At 44.2% G+C, this 13,409-nt stretch overlaps 2 non-coding genes across 2 annotated transcripts; both read right to left on the bottom strand.

Moving 5' to 3' along the window:
* Nucleotides 1-3,742: 3,742 nt before the first annotated feature.
* On the bottom strand, nt 3,743-3,815 carry TRNAP-CGG (transfer RNA proline (anticodon CGG)). Its single transcript has one exon. It is a non-coding gene; the product is annotated as a tRNA-Pro (tRNA).
* A 427-nt stretch (nt 3,816-4,242) lies between these two features.
* On the bottom strand, nt 4,243-4,315 carry TRNAP-CGG (transfer RNA proline (anticodon CGG)). The gene has a single exon. It is a non-coding gene; the product is annotated as a tRNA-Pro (tRNA).
* Nucleotides 4,316-13,409: the final 9,094 nt, after the last annotated feature.

The raw sequence follows: 13,409 nt of genomic DNA, 5'->3' as shown, positions 1-13,409 counted from the left end.
GTATGCTTTGAAGTCATCCGGTCTATTTTTTTCCGAAACCATGTCGGAAAGATTGCAGCTGCTCCAAGTATTCATTCAAAACTCCATTATGATATAAAGTTTATAAATATAATTATAATGTTATCATAATTATAATTGACTGCAATTGTTTGTAGTAACTGTGATGTTCTGGACAATGGCCGCTCCGTACCTTGAACGTTTACAGCTTAATGCTGGAGTGTACCGGTCTTGCTTACTGTTTAAAGTTTGCATTCTTATTTAGCAGGAATAAAGCGAGTATTGAAACATGGGAAGGCCGTTCTTTGCTCTGCTGTTTTCTCGTTTTTTGATTGGTTTGGTTTGGTTTGCGGGGTTTAACGTACCAAAGCGACTCAGGTTATGAGAGACGCTGTAGTGGAAGGCTTCGGAAATTTCGACCACCTCGGGTTCTTTAACGTGCACTGACATCGCACAGCACACGGGTGCCTTGCTTTTCGCCTCCATCGAAAAACGGCCGCCGAGGCCGGGATTCGATCCCGCATCCTTGGGAACAGTATTCGAGCGCCGTAACCACTGCGCCACCCTGGCGGGGCTCGTTTTTTGAGTCCCTCAGCTGCAAGCCGTAAGCTTGAAGCCAGCTTCGACATGTTACCAGCATGCAACTGCTGGAGAAGAAGCCCCAGTTATTTGATGAAATAACCTGGTTCATTACCTCTGAACAGGTACTTAATTGCTTTCCATATGCAGCGAATTAGGACGCAAAACAACTTTTAGATTGTGTGAACTATCGCATTTCTCATCTCGGCAAATATTGCCTCTCCCCCTCACCTTCACCTCACCTTTACGCTGGAATATAGCACGCTCTAGGACACACGGTAGCGGTGAAATTGCTTCGACGCGGCCGAACATCCAGAGTCGTGGCCAGTGTGTCTCGGACACTGCTGCTTAGCGCAGCGCGACCAGTGGCTGGCGTCGGCCGCCGAGGCGCCGTCAGAGACCAAAATAGGCAGGTGTCAATTAAGTCTCTTCTAATGAAACCCGGCCTCGTTCTCCTCCGGCTTTGACCGCCCGCCTTTCCTTCCCGCGCTTTCGTCCTATACTCGCGGTTGCATACAGATAGCTCTGCTGTGAATGAACACACGCATGGGCGGTACATAGTTCCCGGCGTGATTGCAGGGCGGCGGACTCCTTGTGTAGCCTTGGCGCGACGCTCTCTACACTCAGGCGCAGCTGCAGCTGCCAGGCGGCAGCGCGAGAGAAATGAAGCTCTTGCGCTGGCTCTGTTTTCGGCGCCCAGGAGGTGTACGCGGTGCCGCTGTGTAGCGCTGGCCGGGGATGAAGGCCTTCCACACGGCCTCGTCGAAGAGAGTTGGCGCTTGCGCTTAGTACTTAGATGGACTGCCAAGCTGAGTTGGCGAGAAAGTTGTGGCCACGAGAGCTTCATTTTGTGGCAATGCATCGTAGAAAAGGATTCACTTGTCGATAGATAAAAAAAGAAAGCATAGAGGGATCGAAAGAGGGAAATCAATAAGAAGGAACAGAGAAAGAAGGAAGGAAGTGAACAAAAAAAAAAAAACAACAACAGTAAAATCAAAGACAGAAAGAAGCAAATGAAGACAGAAAAAGAAAGGACGGTAGGTTTGGTTTTTGGGGTTTAACGTCCCAAGCGACTCGGGCAATGAGAGACGCCATAGTGGAGGATTCCGAGAATTTCGACCACATGGTGTTATTTAACGTGCACTGACATCGCACAGCACAGGGGCGCCTGGCTCTTTACCTTCATCAAAAAGCAGCCACCGCGGCTGGGATTCGATCCCGCATCCTTGGGCACAGCAGTTGAGCGCCCCATCCACTGCGCCACCACGGCGGGGCGGAGGAGAAGAAAAGAAAGGATGGACACAAAGCACAAGCAAAGGCATAAAGAAAGGAACAACGAAAGCGATAAAGACATAGAGAAAGAAACATAGCAATGAACAAAACAAAGAGAAAAAAATGCAGAATGGGGATGTAAACAAAGAAAGAAAGGAAACAGGAGAAAGGGAAGTGAACAAACAAAGGCGAAATACATAACTGGAAGTAGGTTGCGGTTCCTTACTCTGAAAGCGTAGTGAACAGGAAAAAGGATACAATGGCGAAAGAAGGAAAAAGTAACGTAAGGCTGGCTATAAAGGAGAGAACGTGAAGTATGGACGGGAGTCGAGAAAAGTCGCAACATATGGGGCAGGCACGACACCGCTAGGAAACATAACAGTGTCTGTCATGCCTTCAGGGCTGGCCAGTGCTGTGGCCACCGTGCGTCTCCTTCAGGAGGCGCGCATCAAGTCTCTATAGTTGGCAGCACGAAAGCTAAACACACGAGCGATACGAAGAAGAAGAAGAAAGAGGAAGATGAGGAGGGGAAAGGCAGGGAAGTTAACGGGTAAAAGAAATCGGTTTGCTACGGATTTGCGAAAAACACGCAGGCGAGGCGAGCAGCGCCCAATGCGCAAGGCTTCGAGTCATAGGTAGACAACATGTAACGTTTTAAAACGCGTTTAGCCCATTTGTACTGAAACCATAGAGTTACACTCTTAACTAGAGGGAAAGCTAGGGGCGCTGCACTTCAGCCACCATGGGCGCGCTAAGGATCATGGGCCGGTGTGCTACTTGGTGCGGGACAGTCGGTTTTTCTCGGGTGCGCGGAGTGGCGTTACAATTATGTTTCTTTTTCATCATCATCATCATCATCATCATCATCTCGATGTGCGTACAAAAGCCATGGTAGCGAAGGCACAAAAGTAGACGTCGCCAATAAAGGGTTTCTGTTTCCCGAAATCCCACTAAAAACTTCCTCAAGTAATTGCGCAGCCATAAATATTTCTAAAGCGTTTTTTTTCCTTTCAAAATGTGCCTATTAAGTGCGAAATATTGGTATTTGTGCTGCTCAAAACTAAGCGAATAGGAGAGAGAGCCGTCGCTTATATTGGATAAATTTTACACTGACATGCTGTTTCTCTTTCATTTTGCAATTTATATTCACAAAATTGAATGTTAGAACATTGTTTATGGTAGAACAACGTTTATCTTTGCATTAGTTTTGTCCAAAAGTTGTAGTTCTGCACTCGGTAGCTCTCCGGCCCATGATGCTTTCAGCGCCCATGGCGGCTGAACCGGTCGTCAGGAATCTCCATGTAAACTCCCATACACGACAGCACAGCTTTCCCTCTGAATAAGGGTAAGAAACTCTAAGACTGAAACCTCGATCACCCAATCCCTCCCTTCTACTTTTGCATTCAATTCTTAGAGTACCCTTTAATCAAAGCATGTAACTCTCACTGGCACGAACATGTCAGCCTCAATGCAGAAATCGAAAGGCAAGCCTGGATGAACCTTTCTGGTAATATTCTTCTCAATTCGCTAAACTGACATTCAAGGTCAGAGCTTCGTCATTGATGCGAATGTGGGCATAAAAAAAAAAAAACGCTGCCAAACTTGAAGTAGAACGATACGCAAGACGCTTTAAATGAATCAAGAGGATGAAGGCGGGCGTCATTCAAAGAAGAGGCTATATATATATATATAAGCAGATAAATGAAGGGGAAATGAGGGTGCTCGTTATAATACATGAAGGAAAGAAGCCAACAGTCGGCGAGGCCAAGGAAAGCATTGGGGATTGTATTTTGTCTTTTTGTTTTATATTTGTTACTTGGATAATCACAGAAATCGGTAATGTAATCTGCTTAGAGGAAAGATAATTAAACACAAAGTAGAAGAAAAAACAACGTGCCGATGGTGGGGACCGAACCCACGACCTCCGAATACCGCGTCCGGTGCTCTTCCAACTGAGCTACATCGGCCGCTGTCCCCCCTGCTACTTTCTTGGGTATTAATGTTGTCTGTATACGAACCTTGAGAGTGTTCACCAGCGCCACCCTCAACCATAGCGGCGGACGTGGAACGTCCTGTGTTACCGCCAGCGTCACGTAGAACGTGATCAAGAGCGAGGGCGAAAGCTGTGCTAGAACCCTCTTACGCTACCTATGGCTTCAAGACTGCCAGAACCAAGACTCCCGTAAGCTACAAGCAGATAAATGAAGGGGAAATGAGGGTGCTCATTATAATACATGAAGGAAAAAAGCCAACAGTCGGAGGAGGCCAAGGAAAGCATTGGGGATTGTATTTTGTCTTTTTTTTTATATTTGTTACTTGGGGAATCACAGAAATTAGTAATGTAATCTGCTTAGAGGAAAGATAATTAAACACAAAGCAGAAGAAAAAACAACGTGTCGATGGTGGGGACCGAACCCACGACCTCCGAATACCGCGTCCGGTGCTCTTCCAACTGAGCTACATCGGCCTCTGTCCCCCCTGCTACTTTCTTGGGTATTAATGTTGTCTGTATACGAACCTTGAGAAAGAGCACCGGACGCGATATTCGGAGGTCGTGGGTTCGGTTCCCACCATCGGCACGTTGTTTTTTATTCTACTTTGTGTTTAATTCCCTTTCCTTTAAACAGATTACATTACTAATTTATGTAATTATCGAAGTAAAAATTAAAAAAAAAGACATAAAGTACAATCCCCAATGCTTTGCTTGGCCTCGCCGACTGTTGGCTTCTTTCCTTCGTGTATATATATATATATATATATATATATATATATATATATATATATATATATATATATATATATATATATATATATATATATATATATATATATATATGCCATCGATGAATAACCTTTCGGAATCCCATCGACTAGCATGGACCAAAGAACTACTCGGGGCATCTTTTAAACTTTTGAAAATAACAATTGAGCACTTCGAACAAACGTTGGCATCATTAAACTTCGAGGAGAGGCGGGCGCGTCACAACATGTTGCTTTCAACATCACAGGCAACCGAGCTTGAGGTCTTCCAGTCTTGCAAAATTGAGCAAATTTGGACAAAGAAACTTAAAAAGTTCTCCCGGGATAACATAATTGTTGATGCAAACATAGACCCTACAAAAGAAATACAACCAGGGAGCCACATACACCCATCCAACGAGAACCTCAAAACCGTAACCGAACACCTAACCACATTAGACCAAACACCCGAGGAACCACACCTTCCAGAAATTATAATTAACCTCTCAAACTCTCAACTCACCTCCGATGAAAAGTCCCTTTTGTCACGCGGCCTAAAATTCTGTCCAAGTAATAGAAAGTATAATGAATTTCAATTATTCAAAGATCTGGATAACTTGTCTCGAAATCTTAGACTACGTGAATACTTTTTCGATAGACCAAACTCGAGTAATCCGCACTTCCCCCGACCTCAGGAACCGTGGACGCCCAAACCTGGTAGGGAAAAATATCTTGACATGTATATAAAAGCAGTACAAGGGGATATTCTTCAGGCCTTTGGGACACGCAGATCTGGCCCACCTAACCTCACAAGGAAAGGACGTAATGCATTAGGCTCACTCGGCAAACGAACTGACATTGTTATTAAACCCGCCGACAAAGGTGGAGGTATAGTCATTTTAGACAAAGACGATTACATTCAGGAGGGCAACCGCCAACTCAGTAACCCAAAATTCTATAAGAAACTCTCATCGAACCCCACCGCTGAACACCGGAGCATCATAGGAAAAACTCTGACTAAACTAACCGATGAAGGTGAATTACCCCTACGTGTAAGTAAGGCACTGACGCCAAAAAATACCTCAGCGGGGCGCTTCTACATGCTCCCGAAAATACACAAAGATAATTATCCAGGGCGACCTATTGTTTCCGGTATCGGCACACTCACAGAGCCAATTTCAGATTATATCGATTCCCTAATCAAACACATACCTCCGAAACATCCATCTTACATACGCGACACCAATCATTTCCTGAGAGAATTATCCAATATTACCTTCCCTCATGGCGCTTTTCTAGTCACCCTTGACGTGGTGTCACTTTACACTAACATCCCACATGACGACGGAATCCAGGCCATGATCGGAGCATACGAGAAATATAAAATTTTAGACTCTCCTAGTCCAAGTACCATCGAGACACTAGCCAATCTGGTCCTTAAACTTAACACTTTTGAATTCAACAACTCATACTATCTTCAAACTAGTGGTACAGCTATGGGCACCAAAATGGCTCCAAATTACGCAAACATATTTATGAGCAAAATTGAGTCCAACTTTCTGTCCTCATGTGCAATCAAACCAATTTTTTACAAACGCTTTCTGGATGACATATTCATGATTTGGACCGAAACAGAGGACGAACTCGTAAAGTTTATCGCCTCATTCAACAACATACACCCTAACATCTCTTTCACACATACCTACTCAACTAGTAAAATCAACTTCTTAGATGTTCTGGTTCGAGTTGAAGGGGGCGCATTAATCACTAGCGTTTACAAAAAACCCACAGACAGACAACAATACCTTCACTTCAAAAGCTGCCATCCACGCCACTGCAAGACTTCAATCCCATACTCGCAAGCTATCAGATTCAAACGTATTTGCTCAAAATCCATAGATTTTCAAGAAAATGCTAATCGCATGCGAGTAACACTAGAGAAACAACACTACCCGCCCTCTATCATCGAAGATGCCATAAAAAAGGCTGAAATAAGTAATCGTCATCACACCCTTGCGGAATCACAGCCAACACCACAACACTGTAATCTCATTCTAACCTTCGCAGACAATATCCCGAATATTAACAAAATCCTTAAAAAACATTTCAATATCATAGAACAAAGTCAACGACTTTCCAAAATATTCTCGACTGCTCCTCAGGTAACATACAGAAGACCAAAGAATTTACAAAACCACGTTGTCCACTCAACTGTCAATAAACCGAGACCTTTGGGTTGCACGTCATGCGGAAAAAGCCGATGTCAAATCTGTAAACACATGCAATCCACAGCACTGGCTAAAAGCACCCACTCAAATTTCAAACATTTTATACGAGAAGATTTAAATTGCGATTCTAGCAATGTTGTTTACATGCTCGAGTGTGGTGACTGTGGTATGCAGTACATTGGCCAAACAGATAATTCCTTCCGATTGAGATTTAATAACCACCGCTCGCACGCTCAAACCCTTCCCAACCTCCCCCTTTCGAAGCACCTTCGCAAGGAAGGACATGAGTTCGATAATCTTAAAGTCACAATATTACAGAGTGGCTTCAAAAACACTCGTGAGCGCGAACAACGAGAATCATATTTCATTTTTAAATTTAATACTCTACAACAGGGCTTAAACGAAAACCACGGGGTCCTGTCATCTCTTCCGATGTCACGAACACAGGAAATATGCACACCTGGCCAAGTCGCCTGAGGTCATCACCTTTTTTGAATACCAAATTGTTGGTGTGTTCTGGTCTTGTCAGAGCCACTTACCTCCTACCGCCCTCCCCCTTTTCTGTTTTCTTTCGCTTGCTTCCGACATTTTTTTTTTCTAAGCTAAGACCTTTCCTTATCCACCTCCATCCCCCCCCTTTTTTATTTTTTTATTTATTTATTCATTTATTATATATATATATATATATATATATATATATATATATATATATATATATATATATATATATATATATATATATATATATAATATATATATATATATATATATATATATATATATATATATATATATATATATATATATATATTTTTTTTCCCTACTCCCACTCTTCGGCCGTCGTGGCCAGGAAGAGTGAAAATAGCCCGCATTCTTTCGCAGCAGAGACTATGCATCCAGGCACCTGTGTCAGCGCAGTTCGACAGGCCTGTCCAGCACCTGCGATGCACCTGCGATGGCACACCTGGACATAATCCTTCCCTACTGTATCTGTCTCTTTCCTCTGTCTCCCACGTTTTGTTTTCCTACCCAGGTGTGGTCTATGTCCAAATGCTTAAAAAGCCGCAACACTATCCAAGAAGATTCACTCTTGAGAAAGATCGGTCTCCGATCGAAACGTCGAGTAAAATAAAAAATGTTTCCTTTAATGAAGCGTATACTTCGCTATATATATATATATATATATATATATATATATATATATATATATATATATATATATATATATATATATATATACGAGGATATGACGAGGATATGTCACTTAAGAGTGTGTGTATATATATATATATATATATATATATATATATATATATATATATATATATATATATACACACACACTCTTAAGTGACATATCCTCGTCAGACAGCGCGTACATTTATACGGCTCATCTTACTATGCGCCATTGCAACTTGGGATTTGAGAGGTTAAGATCATAATTCACCCTTTTAGTTCCCTTGAATCTGCCAGGTCATGCGGGCACGTCTGTACGGCGTTGTTAAAGCGGTGCTTAATGTACAACTATGCCACTGCTGGCAACCTAAGCAATATACGTCACAATCATCCTCACGCGCGGGCCTCCGGCAGATGGTTGCGAAAAGACAGCGACAGTGTAATTTACCTCCAGCCTCTACCAAAACAATCTACGCTAAACTAGTATTATGACACATTATACTATAGGTTCAGCCACGTTACACAGTAATAATGTGTTGCGTTCCTCAACCTAATGTCATAATTTCTTCAAATTGTTGTAGTGGAAGTTCCTGTTCTTAAAATAAATTTTGATTAACGTTGCTGAATGGTACTTGTATTCAGGTCAGTAGAAAATTTTTATTCAACGTTTTTATTGTAACGTTCCTGACCCTTGCACTGAGAGCAAACAGGTGAAATTTACACCAAAGTAAGCCCCGCCGGGGTAGCGCAGTGGTTATGGCGTTAAAGAACCCCAGGTGGTCGAAATGTCTGGACCACTCCACTACGGCGTCTCTCAGTCTCAGTCTCTTTGAGAAGCTAAACACCACACACCAAACCAAACCAAACCAAACCAAACCAAACCAAACCAAAATTTTTCAAAGGACCAACCAATAGCAATGTAGAATAATCTAAATGATCACGCTGCTGTCGCTTCCAGGTCTTCGATTAAATTGTTTTCGTTTTTCCCCTTTTCTCCGATGCACCTTTGTGTAATAGAGTGGGATGAAGTAGCATTAGCAGAATTGATTGCGGACACCCGAGACGGCTCATACTTGTTTAATGTTTGTATCCACCGAGTCACCAAGACGCTGCGAAGTCGTCGCAGCTGCCCGAAATCTCTGAGCCATCTTCTGTCGCGCAGTCTAACGTCTGGTGGCACCCTCTCAAAACGACAAGCCCAGAGTAGAAAGAAAACCAAGAAAAAATAACGTACACAAAATCATCCCACTAATTTCTTCGAGTCCCGCCGCTAAACGCGGTGACGGATCGTAAATACACGGCTTCCGGGCTGCGACTGAGAACGGTTCAGCTCATTTCAAGCCCAGTGCGCGAGGCGGGCTGCTACGATGGCCTTCACTGACTCCGGCTGCTCGCTCAGCTTGCTTCCTTTATTTACGTTTTCACTCTCGCCTTCTGTTTTTCCCCCGAAGGAGCGTGAAACCAATGGCCCGGCAAGCAAGCACTCACTGTTTGTTCAGCGTCAGTGGCGCGCAGACCAGCGCACGTCGTCAGCCAATATTGCCGATTGCCCCAAAGGCTCGACAACAGCTTCGTCTTCTGGAAACTCCTCGCTTAACGCTATAGACCTTGGCGAGTGATGTTTCGGCGACACGATTGAAATCCGAGTCGCGTGATTTTGTCATAAAAGAAAAAAAAAGAACTCAGTTCATTGAATCCGGCGCCATTGAGCAAGAGAGCCAAAGTAACAAAGCTTGACAGAGACATCGACGTTTTGTGGCCCGGCTGGCAATAAAGGGGACGTCCACGTGTGTTTCCCTCTAGAGGACGCAAGGAAAACACACCGAGCTCGCATGATATTGCTAGCTCTGCATATAAAGGAAAACTACCAGGTACAGGTTTATTTGTTCAATGTGGGAACCGATCGCTTAAGTTACACTGTATTATAATGAAAGCGTCATTGTGCCAAGCGGCTTTTAGTCGACGTTTCGAAGAGCGAAGCGATAACCCTCGGTTCCAATGGACGAAATTAAGCTTGCAGCGAATGCTCACTGAAGAACCCTAACAAGGTTTATTTGGCGGCCCTAAGCAATTTCCCAGAAAGCTACGCAAGCTGCATTTGAATTACTCAGGATATCGACGTTATTGGACATTTATCGGACGTTTCCTATTTGCTACGAAGGAGTGGACGAATGTAAAGCAATTTCAAATGATGCACAAGACGCTTTATGCGCCTCCATTGGAAAGATGAGGGCTCATGACGAACTGAAAGTTGCAGTAACTGCCGCAATCATTGCACACCTGCAAAGCACTCTATGAGGGAAAGGATGTGAGGGAGAATGAAACGACGCAGATCGAAAGAGATGTACTGGAATACCTTTGAACAACTTTGATGGTATGCAGTGCTTTAACACGCACTGACAACCGACACGAGAGTGGCGTATCTTGGATTTCGCCAGTTACAATATGTGGTGATGATGCTAGGATTCAAACCCCTGACTTCGAGCAATCGCACTTCTACGTTGTAGCTGTGGTGCTGCTGAGGCTTCTTTTTTCTATAAATATCAGAGGCTCGAAGGTAGTTTGTTTTCTTCACTCCTTTTTCAGCCCGCCTTTGAAGACTGTCGGGCTTGCACCTATCAGCTAGTTTTTTGTGAGAATGGTGGTTAAGTGCGTGAATGAAAGAGCGAAAGACTCGGACACCTCTGTGGCTCCAGTGCTTATAAATTTTGTAGCGCAAGACTGAAGCGGTCGTGGTGCGTGGCTCCATCTTTTGATGCACTGGGAAAACACTGACGCGTTCGAATTACAATGTGCGACGCAGTCCTTCAATAGAGTAAGCACAGCAACTGACATAAGGGTACGTACATTAATAAGCGCATCGCCTTATGAGGATGGTGTGATTTACATTATGCGCAAAGGAAAGAGTAAGATACTGAGTAAAATACGACTCCATCCCTCCCCTCCTCGCCCCTTTCCGCCCTTTTGCACGTTCCGAACAGCGCCACAGCACATGCGGGTGCTATTTGACGATGCACTCTAGGATGAGGATGATGAGAAAAATGTGTTATTGCGTATTTTCCTCTTCTTCTTAGGCTGATCCTTCAGTCCAGGTTTCCATGTGTCGCCACAATTGTGCAGGTCCCCCAGAGCAGTTGTCACTGGTCTTGCGGGCTGGTGCTGGTCCAGAGCGTTCTCATGTGCAGTCAGCTCTCAGTACATAGCCCCGTTGGCCACAGCTATGTTCTTGGTCTGCTCGATCAGTCGGCGCTGGTTGGTCGTATCCATGCTGGCCAAGGAATCTTCCCGAAAGGAAGGAGTTGGGAGAGTGGTACGCAACCGGGAGGTGTTGTGCAGGCTCAGACGAAATTATATAGCGTAGTTCGCTACAGTTGACAGCTGGGGCATTTCTCTGGGTATAGGGTGGGGTAGAGTAAGTGCGCGTGGTGTAGGTTAGGCTGTGCGTTTGGAATAGGCGCCATGCCACAGCTTCGGCTGGTACGATAATATTTCGTAATGTGGGTGTAGCAGCACAGAGCCGCGCAGGCACCCTCTGTGTCTGTTTACTACTCTGCTTCCTTTGAAAATGCCCGGAAGGTTATCCTGGTGTCATATTTCATATGCTTTCACTTTTCCTTTGAGACCAATGTGTTGTTCTGGCATTAGTCACAATTGTTGCGCGATGGAATCGCGGCGTTCAAGCGTCCGCAGGAAGGGACCATACACAGCATCGGCTCATCACTGGCTTCACGCGGCTGCATTTTTTATGGCATTCAAAGGGCAAATTATTAAGCAGCAGTAAAAAAAGGAAAGAAGAAGAAAAACTAAATGCTAAAAAGGCAGAGGGTAAAGACCTGTAAGGAAAATGAAGAGGGGTTTTTATCGCTGCCTATAACACCTCCAGCCTTTTTGGGCAAATAATATTTTGTTTTCTTTTGATGAGTTTTTCAGAGGCTGTCCAAAAAAACATTCTTGGCTGAACAATTACACTCATTTTGAAAATAAGTCCGCTAAGCTGCCTCCACCAATTTGTCAGTAGCTTTCTCCCCACCTTTTTTTTTTTCCTCGTTTCTATTTTTTCTTGATTTCTGCAATGCAAAACGCTTAATTTCTTAAGCCCGCTGTGCTTTTGGAGGTGCGGGCTGAGCAACGTTAATTTATTTCTTTTTAATTGTCCTCACCAACTTCAGTCATGCTGACGTCCTCAACCTCGAATGTAAAATGGCTGCTCATTGCGTACGGCGCTCAGGGTCGACCAGGTTTCCAAAAACAACGTGCACTGTCTGATGCGCACCGTGTACCAACCTGAACGAAAATAGGGAAGCGGGTGATTTTCTTTTGCGCTCGCGACAATATGTGCATTACTTTCAACGTCGCATGAGTTATGTGTGCACGCCTGTGTACGCGTTGGCATCGACATCATATTCGACGCTTTGATGCAATTCATTTTGTTGCGATATTTCTTCGAGTCCGCATCAATTGCCTTCATTCATTTCCTTCGACATTTTTGTCGTGTGCATGGGATACAAGACCGAAGACACATTCATACAGCTACCAAGAAGGACAAGAAGCGAAAGAAGAGGGATGGCTAGTCAAGAGAAAGAGAGAACGGCTTGGTTTTGTGAGCCTGTTTGTTTAAGCTAGAGTGTACTCCAGTTTAGGTAGCGCCGAAGCGCGACCGGTGCCAATCCAAACCAAGCCGAACCAACTGCCGATACGGCTAATCTGGCCTGCATATCAACACCACAACTATAACAAGAAGAAAGAGAAGACCGAAGCAATCAAGTCGAACCAACAGCCGATACGGCTAATCTGGCCTGCATATCAACACCACCACTATAACTAGAAGAAAGAGAAGACAGAAGAAAGAAAAAACTAAATGAAGCCGAGAGAAGATCAAGAGAAAAAACAAACTTTACGAAAGACAAAAGGGAGAGTGGAAGATGGAGAGAAAGACTAACTGAAAAGTAAACGAGGAGAATCAGTAGGAGGAGAAAATAGGTGCATTCTGGCTCTTGCCGAATGCTTTTGCTAAATCATAGGCTAAGCTATTTATTTTGTAGACCTGTAACACCGGTAAGTGCATTGATAGGCTGGCGCGCCAGATAAACTAACCTGCAGGAATGTGTTTGGTTAGAAAAAGTTTAAAGAACTCGCTTTAAAGCTCATAAAAACGGACGATCGAAGGGCGACGGCCCCGAAGCAGCGAGAAGCGCAGCATGGCATGTAATCGGGAGCTTAGAAAGCAGATTTTTCTTTCTGCCCTATTGGCAGGCCTGGGCTGCTGATCTGCCCATTGCTTGCTTCAGCGCCATTCCTGCGAGAATGTTTCTGCATGGAAGCTCACGCTGTTACTTGAGCTTAACTAAAATAGTAGCAGTGCTACGAGATCCGGCGAACGACCGTTAAGCGGAGTAATTTTCACAGGAAAAACAAAAA

Source organism: Amblyomma maculatum, chromosome 1 (assembly GCF_055883805.1).
Source record: "Amblyomma maculatum isolate TAMU_Amacu chromosome 1, ASM5588380v1, whole genome shotgun sequence".
Taxonomy (NCBI): domain Eukaryota; kingdom Metazoa; phylum Arthropoda; class Arachnida; order Ixodida; family Ixodidae; genus Amblyomma; species Amblyomma maculatum.
Note: the sequence above shows the minus strand (reverse complement) of the source record. Positions and strands in the feature narration are given on the sequence as shown.